Source organism: Panthera pardus, unplaced genomic scaffold (assembly GCF_024362965.1).
Source record: "Panthera pardus isolate Hobbes unplaced genomic scaffold, ASM2436296v1 HiC_scaffold_20, whole genome shotgun sequence".
NCBI classification, from domain to species: domain Eukaryota; kingdom Metazoa; phylum Chordata; class Mammalia; order Carnivora; family Felidae; genus Panthera; species Panthera pardus.
The window spans coordinates 974,837-991,826 of NW_026526766.1; the positions used below are offsets into that span (position 1 = coordinate 974,837).

A 16,990-nucleotide genomic window follows, 5' to 3' on the forward strand; every position below is an offset into this window, starting at 1 on the left:
TAAACGTTTGGGATTGAAGTGTTTCTACCGTTTCTTGCATGCCACAGGCCAATCACACGGCTCCAACCTCAGCCAAAGACACCTTTTCTTCACTGGGGTTGGCAACAGTCACCCGTGGGTTCGGGACCCCGGGATGGAGTTACCTGGTGGCACCTGGAGGCACGGGGTCTCCTTCCGGGATGACCTTGGGGCTGAATCTGAAGCCCCCTGTGGCTTTGCACTGGGAGGGAGCCTTTCTCCAAGAGGCAGTTGGGTGGGAGTTTCCGGTGAAGAGACCCGGGTTTGGACGAAGAAATGCAGCCCGGATGGGAAGTGCCTGAAAGCCAGCGGCCCCGTCCTTCCTGGTGGCTATTTGTCAGACTCTTCCTTCACGGCTGAGCGGGAAAAAGGGACACTTGCACTCGGTCCCTCCACGTGGCAGAAGGCATCCTTCCCGAGTGGTGATCCGGCCCCCACCGCTGCTGCCTCCTAACTATTTAATGCCACGTAGCACTCGCCTCAGGAGCCGATGACACGACATTCTTGGTGGACCACAAGCCTGTGTTTCTATCTGCAGATTTCCTGGCAAAGGAAAGGCCACATGGGGACACTTGGAGCTGTGTCCAGAAGACAGGACGACGGGCCCAGCATCTCCTGGGTGTCGGGGGCCTCACCCTGGCTGTCACCTCCTGTCCCTGATGCTACAGGCATGTTGCTGTCCTGTGGGCACGTGTGTGTGTGTGTGTGTGTGTGTGTGTGTGTGTGTCCCTCACTGACCCACGGCTGGTTTGGGGTGGCCTGGCAGGGCTGCCCATGTCTTGCCTGGGTCCTGTGTCAGCCACACACAGCATCACACACACACAGCATCTCACACGCACACATGCACACACACACACAGACACACACCCGCACGGCCTCCAAACAAAGCCCTCTGTAAGCAACTGTGTCCTCCCGGGAGCCTCCCGAGACACGTGCTAAGCGTGTACACACAACCGTGCTGGTGGAGTAAAGTGTCCTGTGGCCTCAGGACCTTGTAACAAGTCTGTAAGAGGGAGGGCAGGCCGCAGGGGGTTGCGGAACAATAGATAACACCTCTCTTCTCCCAGCCTGCCCCGGCCCGCTTCCGCCCACAGGGACGCCCGGCTCGCGTCCCACCGCACCCAGCCGCCGGCCCACCGCGTTGCCACGGAGACGGTGGGCATCCCCGGGGCCGCCCCGCCCCCTGCTGGCTTTGTCGGGGCTGGAGAAGAAAGGGGCTGTGCGGGCGCCGCCCCGCCCGAGGGAGGGCCGGAGGGGGCAGGGCCGCCGTGCCGCCCCGCGGTGGCCTCCCCGCGCGCGCCGGCCGGACGGGGGCTTCCTGCTGGGCCCCCTTGGCAGGGAAGGCGGTGAGTAGGTGCGACTGGAAAGGTTTCAGGTGGCGGTGAGGTCCGGGTCCCCGCGCTGCTCGTCCTGCAGGGTGGCGGGCAGGGGCGCTGCTCGTCCTGCAGGGTGGCGGGCAGGGACACAGCGTCTGCGTGCGCCCAGGTGACTTGAGGAGGGGGCCTGCCCCTCCCTCGGCGGGTCCCCGCCCCCCGGCCTCCCCCCCCTGGATGTTTGCTGGGCACGTGCGTGTCTGTCTCTGGACGTCCCCACGTCTGGCTGAACCGCGGGGAGGGGAGTGGGGGTGTGCTTAGAAATGCCACGGCCTGAGGTTGCCACGAAAACGGGGACCCCGTTTCAGACGCCGGACAGTATTTTTATAAAAGCAATTTTTTAGAGCAGTTTTAGGTCCACAGCAAAATGGAGGGAAGTTCAGAGATTTACCCTGCGCCCCCGGCCCACCCCCGCCTCCCCCTCATGGAGGGGCGCCTGTGAGCCTGCATGGGCTGGGCATCGTGGCCCGGAGCCCACACGTTGTTGGGGTCACTCTTGGTGGGCCTTCCGTGGGCTTGGGACAAATGTGTCCTGATGCCTGTCCATCATTTCACACCCTAAGAAGCCCCTGACAGCCAGGTCACACCGGCAGGTCTGTGCGGGTGTTGCCTTCTAGGATTGGCTTCTGTCACTTAAGTTTCGGGCGTTCCCCCGCCCCCTGCTTTCTCTCTCTTCAGGAAAACCAGCCCCTCGGACGCATGTGGTCGAGGGTACCTTTTCTTGACAGAGAGGCTGAAGACTGCACACTCCCGAGTCCTTGGGGACGCCAGGCCCCAGGCTCTTTGGAGGTGTGGACCAGGACATGGGCATGTAGGGCGACTTCCCAGCTCAGCCTGGAGTGAAGGGGTCTGCACACACGATTCCTCTTTGAACTAGTGTAAGCCGGCAGGCCCAGCCACAGTGCCTTTGCGGGAAAGTTCAACGTGCCTGGGGTGGGGGTTCCGTCCAGGCCTGGCTGTTGGGCTGCTGGGGCGGGCGGCTGAAGGCCACGGGCTCTGGGTGCAGAGCTTCCTCTGTGCCAGGCCAGGGTCCCACCGGCACAGAGACTCCCTCGGGTAGACCCTGGGCTGGGGCCTCAGTTTCCTCCTCTGTACCACAATGGTTGCCACAGCTCGTCCCCGGGCCCTTGGTGGGCTCACTCAGTGACCTCAGCCTGCGCCGTGGGGGCCTGGACCTGCTCTGGGCACAGTGGACAGACGGGCTCTGGGGGCTCAGGGCAGGACACGACCACCTGCCCCCCAGCCATGTGACTGGGGCCCATGCCTCAGTGTCCCCAGCTGTCCAGCAGGGCTTGCTATGGGTGACAGGAGCTGAAGGGTGCCCTCTGCACACACATGGCTAGTCAGACTGCAATGGCTTCCCTGGGTGGCGGGATGCCTTCCCAGGCTCATGGTCGCCAGTCCTGCCTCAGTCCCACAGCCTCGGGCCAGCTTTGGGGGCTTCCTCCCACCCCAGGACACATGGTGAGGGACCCCCAGGGGCCTTGGGGCTGTGTGGGGACCTCCCTCAAGCACAGATGGGGTTGGAGCATGCCCATGGCTCAGTAATCCCAGCCCACTCAGGCCACCCCCTCCCCGCAGCCGCTGCCCACCGTGTGTGTGCGTGGACTTGTGTGTGTGCACGTGTGCACAGGGACCAGTTGTCCAGTGAGAGGCTGGGCGCCCATGTTGGCAGCGATCTGCCCCCGAGGGGCTGAAGGCCGTCTCCTCCCTGTGGGCACTGATGCCTGGCCCCATACCCTGCGCTGCAGCCAAGGAGGGGGCACCTTCCTGCCACTCCCCTGAGGCTCCTGCACCTACAGTAGCGCTCAACTAACTGGCCCGTGGGCACTGAGCACCGCTAACCACCTAGTGACCCACCCACTTCCTTTTTTGTATCTCCATCCATCTCCTCCTCCCTCCTCCCTCCTTTCTCCTTCCCTCCTTCATCCTCCTCCCTCCCCCCTCCCTCCCTCCACCCCTCACCTGCCTCCTCCCTCCTGCCTCTTTGCCATCTTGTTGCAGAAGGGATCTGGTTCAGCTAAAGCATGCAGGATAGAGAAGCAGGTGCATACAAGGGGAGAGCTGTGTGTTTGCCAGGCCGAACTCAGGGCGGGGCTGGTGAAGCCGCAGGGTGGGAGCCCAGGACCCACTTGCATGGGGGCGCTGGACCTGGGCTGACTCTTCCCGGTTGTGAGTTTGGGAAGCTACCTCCCACGTCCAGGTTGGCCCTTGTGAGCTGTGGGAGCCTATGAGCAGATCGAGGAACACTCAGAGGGGGTCTGCTGCTCGGGAGCCCCGAGGTGGCCTGGGGACACAGAGCACCCCAACCTGGGACACGGCAAGGGCAGGATGCTCCAGGTGGAAGCTGAGGCTGTCAGCCCAGAGTTGCCCCCACCCCCAGCTCACGCCCTCCTGGGGCTGCTCAGCCCCCAGGGTCCCCCGCAGGAACAGGGAGATGGGGCAGAATGGGGGTGGCCAGCGCCCCTGCCTGGCTGAGCGGGAGGTGAGAGACCAAGGAGGCCGTGTCTGGTGTGTCTGGTGCCGAGGAGGGAATCCCCACGGGCTTTCTAGAGCTCCAGCTGGGGCTTTTAGAATGAAGTTGCTGGCGACATATGCTTGAACCTTTTGTTTCCCAGTAATTAATTTCCAGTAAGCCCCTCCCGCTCCCTCCTTTCACACTGCATGTTTGGGGGGGCTGCCAGCAGATTCACATCCTCCCTCCCCTGAAAGGCAGTCCCCTAAATACACAGAGCTATGAAGGCTGAATCACTTTGGTTCATCAGGACCTGAGAGTGAGGATCCCAATGGGAGAGGATGCGTATGTGGGGCTGTGGCCGGGACGGTGGTGGACCCCGAACTCAGGGCCTGGGCCTGGGTGCTGGTGGCCACCCCGTGTCACCCTACTTCTTGAATCAGAGAAATTGAGGGTTTCCTTCTAGACCACTGGGACAAAGTGAACATTGCAATAAGTACTTAAGTACTGTTAAGAAACGCTAACCATCATCTGGGTTTTCAGCGAGCCACGATCTTTTTGCTGGTGGAGGGTCTTCCCTCAGTGTTGAAGGCTGCTGACCCCTCAGGGCAGTGGCAGCTGACCCCGCAGGGAGGTGGCGGCTGTGGCCATTTCTGGAAATAAGACAACTGTGACGTTTGCCACGTTGACTGACTCTTCTCTCAAGAACGATTTCTCTGTAGCACGTGATGCTGTTTGGCATTTTACACACAGAACTTCCTTCAAACCCGGAGTCTATCTTGTCACACCCTGTCCACTGCTCTGTCAGCTAAGTTCGTGTGATATTCTCAATTCTGTGTTGTCATTTTGACACTCTTCACAGCGTCGTCACCAGGAGCACACTCCGTCTCAGGAAACCACTTTCTTTGTTCATCCACGGGAAGCAAGTCCCCATCCGTTGGAGTTTTATCCAGCTCCCAGGGAGCTTGGCCCAGCTCCCTGCCGTCTTCAGGCCCCCCTTCTGCTTCCGGTTCTCCTGTTTCCACACGTCTGCAGTGACTTCCTCCCCTGGAGTCCTGAACCCCTCAAAGTCCTCCCTGGGGCTGGAACCAGCTTCTTCCCAACTCCTGTTCATGTTGAATCGTGACCTCTTCCCATGAATCCCCAATGTTCTTCATGTCATCTAGGATGGTGACTCCTTCCCAGGATGTTTTCAGTCTACTCTGCCCAGATCCATCAGAGCAATCAGTGTGTATGGAGCTATGAGCTCACGAAAGGTGTCTCTTAACTAATGAGACTTGGAGGTCAGAATTACCCCTCGATCCATGGGCTGCAGAATGGTGGTGGTGTTGCAGCAGGCATGAAAGCAACAGTAATCTCATTGCTCGTCTCCGTCAGAGCTCTTGGGTGACCAGGTGCAATGTCTTTGAGCAGTAATCTTTTGGAAGGAATCTTTTCTCCTGAGCAGCAGGTCTCAACAGTGGACTTGAGCCACTCGGTCAACCGTGTTGTGGACAGATCTGCTGTCCTCCAGGCTTTGTTGTTCCAAGTTAAGAGCACGGGCGAAGGAGATTTTGTGTGATTGCTACGGGCTCAGGATTTTCAGAATGGCCAGTGAGCTTCCACCTGGCTTCCACCTCAAGTCACCAGCTGCATCCGCTCCTGAGCAGAGTCCGCCTGTCCCTGGAGGCTTTGAAGCCAGGCACTGACTTCTCCTCTCCAGCCATGAAAATCCTAGGTGGCATCTTCTTCCAGCAGAAGCCTCTTTCATCTGCATGGAGAGTCTGCTGTTTAGTGTGAGCACCTTCCTGAGTCCTCTCGGCCAGATCTTCTGGATAATTCCGGCAGCTTCTGCGTCAGCACGTGCTGCCTCACCTTGCACTTGGGCGTCACAGAGAGAGCTTCTTTCCCCAAACCTCCTGAACCAACCTCTGCTAGCTCCTACCTCTTCTGCTCCTTCCTTACCTCCTCAGCCTTCGCCGGATCGAAGAGTCTGGGCCTTGCTCTGGGCGAGGCCTTGGCTGAAGGGAACGTCGTGGCCGCTTTGATCTCCCATCCAGACCAGCCAGACTTCTTCCATATCAGCAGTCAGGCTGTTTCCCCTGCTTATCACCCGTGTGTCCACTGGAGCGGCGCATGCGTGCAGTGTCCTTCAAGGACTCTTCCTTTGCCTTCACAGCTTGGCTACCTGTTTGGCACAAGTGGCCTAGATTTCAGCCTGTCTTGGGTTTCGCCCTGTCTTCCTTACGAAGCTTAATCTTTCCTAGCTTGTGATTGAACGCGAGAGACGCGTGACTCCTCCTTTCGCTTGAGCGCTTGGGGGCCATTGTGGGGTTCTGAGTGGGCCTAATGTCAGTACTGTTGTGTCTCAGGGAATGGGGAGGCCTGAGGAAGGGGACAGAGATGCAGGGGCGGACAGGTGAGCAGCCAGAACACAACAGTTTATCAGTTATCAGTTGTCAGTTTATCAGTTAAGTTCACCATCTTATATGGCTTGGCTCGCGGTGCCTCAGCTTAGCATGGTGACATCAAAGATCACAGATCACCGAAACAAATATAATAATGATGAACAAGTTTGGAAAAATGGTGCCAAAAGACTTGTTCCACACACGGTTGCCGTAAACCTTCCATTTGTGAAAAACTGCAGGGAAGCGAGGTGTGCCTATATACGCACAATGATTTTCTTTCTTATGGGGTTAAAAAAAAGCCCATAGACACGGCACCCCCTCAGTGATGGGCATCAGAGTGCTGTATCACAGGCCAGGCGCCACTTCGCCTGGGGCGTCGCCCTCACTCACCGGGACCTCCCATAACTGTCCTGTTCTGTCTGCAAGGCTCCCAAACGCCACCTCGCATAAGGGACTGAGGCCACAAGTTCTCCAGCGCATCCCAAAGGCTCCTTTTGGCTGAGATGACTGAACTGTCAAAGGTTTTCAGAGCAATTCTGCTTTTGTTTTGTTTACATAAAGACGTAATGGGACTGCTCAGCAATCAGGCCCTCACTTTCTCACGCTGACATCTGGCGTCCAAAGCCAGGTGTGGGCTGCGAGGCTGTCCTTAGTGCCGCCTGGCTTCCGGCTACATGCTCAGCAGCGCCCAATTTAGGGGACATTTTCTGTCTTTGAACAATATGCACTTTCAGTGGAAAGGAACCTAGAGAACATTTTGCAAAAGTGTGTTTTCAGAAAGCAGAATTACATTCCGGGTCCATTCCTCCTGGGTTTCTTGACCGCATTTTTCCTCAGAGAAATTTAAGACAGCTAAGTAGAAATTAAATTTTCCATGTATAAACAGACGTGGAGACAGTAGTGCCTCTGACGGCAACTGCTGGAGGTTTGGAATCTCGAATGAGCAGTAAGAGTTTACCGTCTTATTTTTAAATAGGTTGACTGTTCTCCCAAATGCAAATATGATAAATGTTCTTTGTAAAAATGCATATATTCCTGAGAAGCAAGGAGAGGAAAATGGAAAACCCCAGAAGCCCAGCCCCAGAGCCGGCAAGCCCAGCGGCCTGCACGTCTGTGGGGAGTTTGCTGTTCCCTCCCGGGTCTTGTCCGGCACTGGGTGGGTGGGTGTTCAGGCACCTGCCGACTGACAGAGCTGACCCCTCCAAAGCCCGTTGTGTCCCACCGCCTCAGTGCCCGACACTGCCCCACCCTGGCCTGACGGTCCTCCCCGGAGTAAGCAGGAGGGGCAGGGCGCAGGGAGCCGTGCCGGGATGAGGGGCGGGCAAGCCTCCGTCTTGGGGAGCTGCTGGGAGACTGAGTGAAGGCTTCGCGCATCCCTGAGCCTCGGTTTCCTCATCGCCGTCGGTACCGGGATGTTCCCCTGCAGGGCCTTGGCTCGCCCTGCTGCCCTGTGCCCCGTGTCAGTGGCCCGCTGTCCCGGCCACATCCTCTGCTGGCTCCCAGCCTGGCCTTGGCAGCTGCTTGGCCTCCTGAGACACGGCCTCCCTTCTGGGAGCAGGGAGGCGGGGTGTCCCCGAGGCTGCTCCTCCTTCACTCTGTCTGTGGGGACGCAGGGGCTGTGATGCCAGGTGCCGATGTTGTGGGGAGGGGAGCGGCGGGCCCTGGAGGGCAGGAGTGTCCAGCCTGCGCACCTGTGCTGGGTGTGGACGGTGGTGCGGGGGGCGCCCTGGGCAGAGGGCACAGGGTGACGGGCGGGGTGTGCTGGCTAATGTGGAGGAGCTGCGAGGCCTTGGGGCTCAGCCCCACGTCCATTTCTGTTGTGCTGGGGATTCTGGGAGCTGCCCTGTTTCCCTGGATAAGTCACTGTTTGCCTTAACAATCAGGGGACTCCGTTAGCCCCCTTTTTTTTTTCAATTTTTAAAAAATGTTTATTTTTGACACAGAGAGAGAGCAAGTGGGGGAGGGACGGAGAGAGGGAGACACAGAACTGGAAGCAGGCTCCAGGCTCTGAGCTGTCAGCACAGAGCCTGATGCAGGGTTGGAACTCACAAACCACAAGATCATGACCTGAGCTGAACTTGGACCTTTAACCAACTGAGCCACCCAGGCGCCCTCCATTAGCTCTCTCTTAAAAATTAAACTTTTTATTCTGCAATAACTAACCGTAGATTCACGTGTGGTTTACGCAGCCTCCCCGGAGGGTGACGTCCTGCACAACTGTGGAGTGCCGTGCACAGCAGGACGTCCACACGGGCCCAGCCAGGTGTGAACTGCCTAAGGACGCAGCTCGCCTGTGCTCCGTGAACGCAGGTCCATGAACGATGCTCTGTAGGTGGAGCTTGGAGCGGTTTCAAATGGACCCGCCGGGTCTGCTGTGCACCCAGCGGGTCGGGGCTGCGGGCGTGCCTCAGCTCAGCCCTGCACCCCTGGGGCACACGGGGCTGTGTGCAGGTCAGGGCTGTGGGGAATGAGGCTGCACATCTGCGTGCAGGTGTCTGCATGGACGCAGGGCTTCGCGTCTCCGCACGGACACGAGGCCGTTGCTGCGTCCTGGGTGGTGGCCCTTTCCTTCTAGAAGAACCTGCCGGGCTCTTCCCAGAGCGGCAGCCCATTTGCGAGCCGGGTGTGGGTGGCCAGTTTCAGCACATCCTGGACGCCGTGGGCTGGCCTGGCCTGTCTCCATGTTCTCCTTCCCACACGTGTGAGGGCATCTAACCCCGGCCAAGCTCGCACTTGTCAATTTTCCCATCAGGGCTCGTGCTCTTGGTGTCCTGGCCCCAGGTCCCAAAAGTTTTCTCCTGTTTTTCTTGGAGTTAGTTTACATTTTACGTTTGATCTATGACCCACTTTGTGCTGGTGTGTGTATCAGGCGTGCGGTTTAGGTCGGGTTTCTTGTTTGCCTGTGGAGGTCCCGTCCTCCGAGGCCATTTGTGGACAGGCTCTTTTTCCTCCCTTCGCACGGTTGGCAGCCCCCTCCCCCCCGCCCCCGCGGTGGGGCTCCCGCCGTGCCCCGTTGATGCCTGTGTGTGTCCCCCCAGCGCCACCCTGTCCCCTTTGCTGTGGCTACAGAGGGACCTTACTGTGGGGCCAGGGGCCCCTCCAGCGTCGTCCGCCTGTTCACGGCCGCCTGCTGCCCGGGGACCCGTGCCCCCCATGTACATTCTGGAATGAGCTCCTCTAAGGTCTACAGAAAGCCTTGCTGGGACCTTGATAGAAACTGAATTAAACTCACAGGTCATTTGTGGGAGAATTGACGTTGCTACTGTCTTGAATCCTCAGTCCATGAACGCAATATGCCTTTTTTAAGATTTCTGTTTCCTTCGTCATCATACTATACTTTTCAGCACCCAAGCTTAGCACATGCTTGTGCGTGTGTGTGTGTGCGTGTGTGTGTGTGTAAATGGCATTGTGTTTTTTGGATTTTGGCATCCGCACGTTCATCGCCAGCATATAAACATTCAAGCGATTTTCGTGAATTGATCTTGTGTCCGTGACTTGCTACTTCTAAGTGTTTTTGTAGATTCGTGGGGTTTTCTTAGACAAGCGTGTCATCTGCACACATGAACACGTTTATTCCTTCCATGTGCTCCGCTCTGATGAGCAACAACAGTGACATCGTCTCCCGTTCCCACCCTCCAGAGGTGGTGTGGGATGAACGGTGCCCCCCCAATTCATGTGCTGAAATCCTAACCCTCAATGCCTCAGAATGTGACCGTATTTAGAGAGTGAACCTTTAAAAAGCTAACTAGTTAAAATGAGGTCTTGTGTGTGGGCCTTAATCCAGTGTGACTGGTGTCCTTATAGGCAGAGATGTGGACACAGACATGCACGGAGGGATGACCCCGTGAGGACACGGGAGAGGATGGCCGTCTACGCACCAGGAGGGAGGCCTCAGGGGAGGCCGGCCCTGCTCACGCCTGCCTCCCCAACTTCCCTCCCCCGGGACTGGGGCAGATGCATTTCTGTGGTTTCTACGGTATTTTGTTACAGCAGCCGGAGCAGCCCCCACCACAGAGGTTTTGCCGCCCCAACTTCATGCCCAAGTTCTGCCTGTTGATTCACTTCACCTAAAATAGCCTTTTCCATCTGGCTTCTTACGAGACGCATCCCTGTCGCTGGTGTATCAGTAGCTGAGTGATGTTTCCTGTTAGGACCGTTCCACACTTGGCTGATTCATTCTCCAGTTGGTGGACATTTGGGTTATTTCCAGTTTTGAGTTATTACGAACAAGGTTTCCACAGACATAGTGACCAGGTCTTTGTGGGGACAGGTATTTTCTCTTCTCTTGGGGAGACCCCCCCCCCAGGAGTGGGATTGCTGGGTCGTAGGCGGGTGTATGCCAAGTGCTTCTGTCACCCCTCATCCTGTCGGCACTTGGTACCATCAGCCTTGGACTTTGGCCACTCTGATGGGCATGGCGGTATCTCAGTATCTTGTGGAGGCTTTAATTTACATTTCCCTGATGACAGTGCTGCTGAGCCTGTCCCTGTGTGCTCCTTGTCTGTTTAGACAACTTTTGTAGGCCAAGTGCCTGGTCTAGTCTATTCCTCAGTTTATTTTTATCAGATTCTTTGTCTTTATTGGTTCATAGGATTTTTTTTTAACTTTTATATCATTTGAGTAGTGTTCACTATCACACTAGAAAAATGTGACAGATAGAATGTCTAATGTAGGAAAGAGGTGCTAAAACATTGCCAGAGGTGAAAACTAACCTTAACATCTTCCTGAAAGGCAGTAGAAATAAAAGTAGGGAAAGAGAAAGGCACATTTCACAAGATTATTTCAGTAATAATATCTTGTCCCAGAGGCAACAAACAGCAAACTAGCCTTATTTTAAAACATGTATCCATAGGAATGTTTTATATATTCTGTACACAAGTCCTTTGTCAGATGGATGTATTACAAGTACTTCCTCCTACTCCGCAGCTCCCCTTTGAATAAGCACAAGCCTCGTGTCGGTGACGTTTGGTTTATCACGTTTTTTCCAGTGGCTTTTAGGCCTGAGACATCTGCGTGCCTTGAGGGCGTAGGTGTCTCGCCTGCGTGTTTTTAGAAGCTCTCTAGGGCTCGCGGTTAAGACCGATCGTCCCAGCTATTGTGTGTGAGGTGAGTGACGGCTGAAGTCCACCTGTCCGTGCGGTGCCCACTTGCGAGGGGCTCTCCCGTCCCAGTGAGCGCTCACACCATCAGCCAAAACCAGCCGACCACGTGCGCGTGACTGCAGTTCTGGACTCCCCATCCGGCTCGTTCATACGTTCCTCCATCCTGACCCGCCGACACTACCTGTCTTGTTTTAATTCAGTTTACTTTTGTTATGATAGGAATTATTTTACTTAATGAACTAAACCATTTTACTTATTATAGAAACCTCTGCACTGTGGTAATGGACAGAAGCGGTTCCCCATTGTCAGCCATTCATATCTGTGATTTCCCTCCTACAGACACGGCCGTGTGTCACGTTCTTGCTCATCCATGGGCACGAAGGACTGGCACGTGCAGGGGCCGCGGCACACGGGGCTGTGAGCCATTTCGTCATCGTTGTTTTGGTGGAGGCTCCAGATTGCCTTCCACAAGGTGCAGGGAGAGGGGTGCTCCCCAACCACTGTTTGCACCTGTTCAGGCCTCCTTTCTTCTCCGGGGTAGCAGTGCCCCCATCTTGTGCTCCCCCATCCTCCTCCCCCGTGCTTCCCCATCCTCCTCCTCCCTTCCTGTGCTCCCCCATCCTCCCCTCCAGTGCTCCCCCATCCTCCTCCCCCGTGCTCCCCCATCCTCCCCTCCTGTGCTCCCCTATCCTCCTCCCCCCCGTGCTCCCCCATCCTCCCCTCCTGTGCTCCGCGATCCTCCTCCCCTGTGCCCCCATCCCTCCCCCCATGCTCCCCATCCTCCTCCCCCATGCTCCCGCATCCTCCTCCCCCCCTGTGCTCCCCCATCCTCCCCCCATGCTCCCCCATCCTCCCCTCCTGTGCTCTCCATCCTCTCCCTGTGCTCCCCCATCCTCCTCCTCCATGCTCCCCCATCCTCCTCCCTTCCTGTGCTCCCCCATCTTCCTCCCCCATGCTCCCCCATCCTCCTCCCTCCGTGCTCCCCCATCCTCCCCCCCATGCTCCCCCATCCTCCTCCCTCCGTGCTCCCCCATCCTCCCCCCCATGCTCCCCATCCTCCTCCCTCCGTGCTCCCCCATCCTCCTCCCTCGTGCTCCCCCATCCCTCCCCCCCGTGCTCCCCCATCCTCCTTCGCCCCTGTGCTCCCCCATCTTCCCCCTGTGCTCCCCCATCCTCCTCCCTTGGGCTCCTTCGTGCTCCCCCCATCCTTCTCCATTTATCAAGTGTCAATATTTTGCCCTGTTTGTGGTCTCCCCACATAGACCGGTAGGCTTTTTTTCTCACAACTATTTTTTTAAGAACGCAGCACTCACAACTAGAACATTCTGTGGCCAGTACTTCATCCCGTTTTAGAGACCAGCCCATGAGGAGTCCTTGCCACCCCAGCCGTCGGCCAGGTGCTTCTCTGTACTGACCCAGGACCGTGCAGTCCACCCGCCAGTGCTCAGGCCTTGGTTGTTTCCAGGCTTGCTCTTACCCGCCCTGGTGCAGGGAGCCACCTGGCCCTCGCCACCACGCACCTGTGCAGTATGCTCAGCACTGATTTTGGAGTGGTCAGTGCTGGGTCAAAGGGCAAGTGTCCCCTTCCCTCGCCCCACCCATCCTGTGGAGGGGTCTCTGCTAACCTGACGGGGAGAGAGGGTACGTGGGTGTGGGCCGTAGCTGTCCCATCACATGTGTGGCGGGCCACTTAGATTTCCTTTTCTGTGAGCTATCAGCTCTGGATCATTCCACAGCCCACGCATCCCTCATTCCTCACCAGGACTAAATGACGGAGGTGACTCATCCGATGGAGGCCAGCTGTCTGAATCTTGAAGAAGACACAAAACCGAGCCAAGTCGCAATGCGATGAAGTGCGGGCTCAGTGGAGGCCCTGCACGTGAAAACAGCAGACAGATGGCTCTGCGTCCAGTGACTGTCTTTACCACCTATGTCCCTCACGTTGCCTCCCTGGTTAAAGTTATTCAGGACATGAAAGGCTGTGAGAAGCATGATTCTGAGGGAAAACAGCGTGGCTCGTGGTCCCACAACACGATCGTTCCATCCATTAAAACATTAAATACTGATTTTGGAATAATTTTAGAGGCACAGACGAGTTGCAGAGACAATACAAGGGGCTGCTGGGTAGCCTGGACACAGCTTTTCCCAATGTCCACGTCCACACAGTGGGCTCCGTTTGTCCAGAAGCTTAGCTTGGGGGAAATGCCACTGGCCACAGACTCACGTTTTACCCACATCCGATGTGGGGCACCATAATGTGTTTAGTAAACATGGAATTTTAATGTTTGTGCCCAGAAATCTATCAAAGGACAGGAGAGAGAATTTGGTTATCTTGGCAAGTTTTTTTTCTTTACAAAGAAATAAACACTTTAATTCCGGATGTTTTCAACAAGGGGCAGGACCAGAGGGGGCACAGGGCTCCCACCGTCCAGGGCTGGGTCATGTGAGCAGCGCCCGTGGAGGGTGGGTGCATGGAAGACGGGAAGGCACGTGCGGCCTTCCCCCAGAGAGCCTCGGACCCCGAGAAGCCCTCTGGGCTCACCGAGAGTGAGCAGCACAGAACGGGTCTTCACCGCCATCAGGGAGCCCTTCCGGGTTGAGGCCCCAGTTTGGTCTGTTGGGCCACTGATTAAATCATTGGCTAGAGAAATAGTGCCTTAAAACAAGACTGTCTGTAGATGTCTCTCCCCTGTGGCCTGACACCCTCTGCCCTTAGGTCACCCCTGGCCCTTTTTCCTGATGACCGCAGTATATCACCTGTCACTGCATAACAAACAACCTAAACCACGTGGCTTAAAATGACAGTAAACACTTATCAATTCTATTTTCATTGGTGGGTCAGAAATTTAGGTGCAGCCTGGCTCTGGTCAAGGTCTCTGGTGAGGCGGGGGCTGCGGTCTCACCTGACGGCTGGGCAGGCAGGGATCCACTCCCTCATTCTCCCTCAAGGCAGGCTGGTGCCGGCGGCCGGCTGGCGGCCTCCGCTGCTGCCCACGCAGGGCTCTCCACACTACGGCCTAAGGGTCCTCACCACGTGGCAGCGGCTCCCCCAGAGCCAGCGGCCCAGGAGGGAAAGGCAGACCTGACCTTGGAGGTCGCCCTCTTCGTTTCTGGTGTCCCAGTGGCATGTCACCGGGTCAGCCCCAAGCAAAGGGCACAGGTGTGCAGTGAAGGAACACCCAGATGTGACTGTTCCCCGGCCATCCTGGGAGCCGGCTGTCACAAGTGTGTTCCTTGTTGGACGGTGCCACCTCCCTGGTTGACATGCCTCCCCCCCGCTGCCTGCCATAGGATGCTCTCCATCCAGGCCGCGCCCCACTGCACTTTTTGTTCATCACTTTTGTGTCTTTACACCTGGCCTGCTGCCGTGCTGTGTGCCCTCATCCCTGCCTTCTTAGGCCACTTGTGTGCAGCAGGGCTCCGGGCCTGGGTCCTCAGGTCCTGATGGTGTCCCACGGCCAGTGTCCTGGCTCAGGGATGTCAGCGGGCAAGGGCCACGCTGGGGGAAGGTGGCAGGTGCTGCTCTTGCCACACCTGAGCCGGGAGCATCTGGAGGGTCCCCCTGCCACGGGCCAGGCCCTCGTTCCACCCAAAAACCCCATGTACCCCGTATTCTCTCCATCTTATGGCGCAGATGGCACAGGAAGAGGGGCTCTGAGAGGCTCTGTGGCACAGAGCTCTTGGCCCAAGAGCCAGGACGTGAGCCCAGGTGCCGGTGCGACACCGGCCACCGTCCTTCACCTGCCGGGTGGGGCAGTTCTGAGTCCTCAGTGAGGTGGCGGCTGGGGGGGGGGGGCCCACACAGAATGCGCACCCGCCTCGGGCTTCCTGGAAGGAAGTGTACCTGCGTCCGTGCACACGGCGGCCCCCGCTGTGGGCTGACCTCGGTCGGCATCTCCCTCACAGACTCTCTCAGACCTCAGCTTAGAAGGAAGGCTATCTGGAGGTAAAGCCTGACCGCCCCCAAACAGCGGGGCATGGGAGCGAGCGTGCTGTGTAGACCCCACTGGGGAGCCACGTGAGCTGTGGGGATGCACGAGACAGGTCTTCGTGGGCCAGAGAACCCCGTTAGCTGCCCCTTTGCTCATTTCCTCACCCTCACGCGTTGCCTGTGTGTGCAGTGCTGCCCCGGGGGGCTCCACAGTGACCCCCGGCCAGCAACGAAGACATCAAGGTTCAAAGAATCACTTTGTCTCTAAAGAAGCATCATGGCGGGATGAAGGAGCCACCATTGGATGGCAGGCAGAACTCGTGGCCCGAGCTCTAGGACTCCACTTCTCGCGTATTTACTCCCCGAGGTCATGGAGTGTCGTGGGTAGGGTGGGCCCTTTTCACCATTCCTCTGATGGTCTGTTGGGCCCTCCTCTCAGCTAGGGGACCCCACTGCTCACGTCTGCTGGACACCCCAAGGGTCCCAGTGTTGTGTGCTTGCAGATCTGAGCAGAAAAGCCCACAAGGCGAGCTGGAGGCAGGAAGTCTGGGGCCTCCGCCACGTCCGTGCCCAGGACAGTTCAGGGCACTGTGAAGCCACCGCAGGCCACGGTGCAGAGGCTCGGCGGGGCCTGGACAGCTCTCCAGCCGGTTCGGGCTGTACTTTCACAGAAGAGGCAGCTGGGGAACCAGTGAGCTTGGGCATGTGACGACGCGGAAGTGCAAAGGCACCGTCTTTGGTGACCTGTGTTGCAAAACCAGCAAAAGGAAGTTGTGTTCGCTGCTGCCTGAGGTCCGCCCCGGACAGAAGCACACACTCCCACGGAGAGCAGGTGAGTGGCTCCAGCTCCGGGGTCTTCCCCGGCCCCCGCAGCCTGTGCTGGTGCTGCACGGGGCACTCCTGGGGACGAGGGTGTTCAGAGCAGGGGCCGTTTGGGGTCGGTGGCTCCAAGGCAGGAACCGTGTGGTGGTGCGTGAGCGGCGTGTTGTGCGCGCTCCTCTGCCTCCTGGGGGCCTGTTTGTGAAGAACCAGGGTGCTATGGGCCGCATCCAGTGGCAAGCACGCCGTTTGCCAGGACAGCACTCGGCATCGTCTGGGGCTGCTCAGACCGGCTGAGGTGAACGGAGCCCGGGAGGGGCCGGGGTCTGAGGCCGACCTGGCTCAGGGTGACCGCCCCCCTCCGTGGGTCCGGCCGGCACATTTGTCACTGAGGCCCTGGCCAGTGCTGGTCTTCCCTTGCCTGGGCTTAGGAGGGGTGGGTGGTCCCAGACACAGTCCCCGGGCGGGTAGGCCTTCCCACAAAATGCGGCTCTGGAAGGTTCTGCAACCTGCAATATAGATGCTGACAGGGCTTGGCTGTGGCGGCCCTACTGGGGAGGAGGACCCCCTGGGAACCCCACACGGCTGACTCCTGGGTGGGGGCACACCACGGGTGGCTGTGGGTGGAGCCAGACGCCAGTGTGTTTGTGCGGAGCAGGGGTGTGTCCAGGGGCACAGCTGCGCCCCGAGCACCCAGCTCCCAGGGCCCTCCAGGCTTGCAGTCGACTGGCCGACTACTCAGCCACTTGGGCAGGAGAGGAAACAGGGAGCTTTGGGCCTCGGCCTCGGGCCCAACTCAAACCTTCGGAGCCTGACAGCTCAGCCGGGTGGGGCCGGGTGCGCAGGGAGGAAGTGGTTTGTCTCCAGCTGGGTGTTTGCAGGATGTTGGGGGCCCTGGTTCCCCT

At 58.0% G+C, this 16,990-nt stretch overlaps 1 protein-coding gene across 5 annotated transcripts in view; it reads left to right on the top strand.

The window, feature by feature from the left end:
- Window positions 1–1,228: 1,228 nt before the first annotated feature.
- The window catches only part of FGD3 (FYVE, RhoGEF and PH domain containing 3), a 54,724-nt gene continuing 38,962 nt past the window's right edge, over window positions 1,229–16,990 (top strand). For 4 of the 5 annotated variants that reach the window (XM_019434320.2, XM_019434326.2, XM_053907695.1 and 1 more), the window contains exon 1: window positions 15,968–16,098. The gene's annotated coding sequence lies outside the window, so the exon portion shown is untranslated. Of the gene's footprint in view, window positions 1,365–15,967; window positions 16,099–16,990 lie in introns of those variants that run through there. The other variant, XM_019434323.2, reaches the window with a different exon arrangement.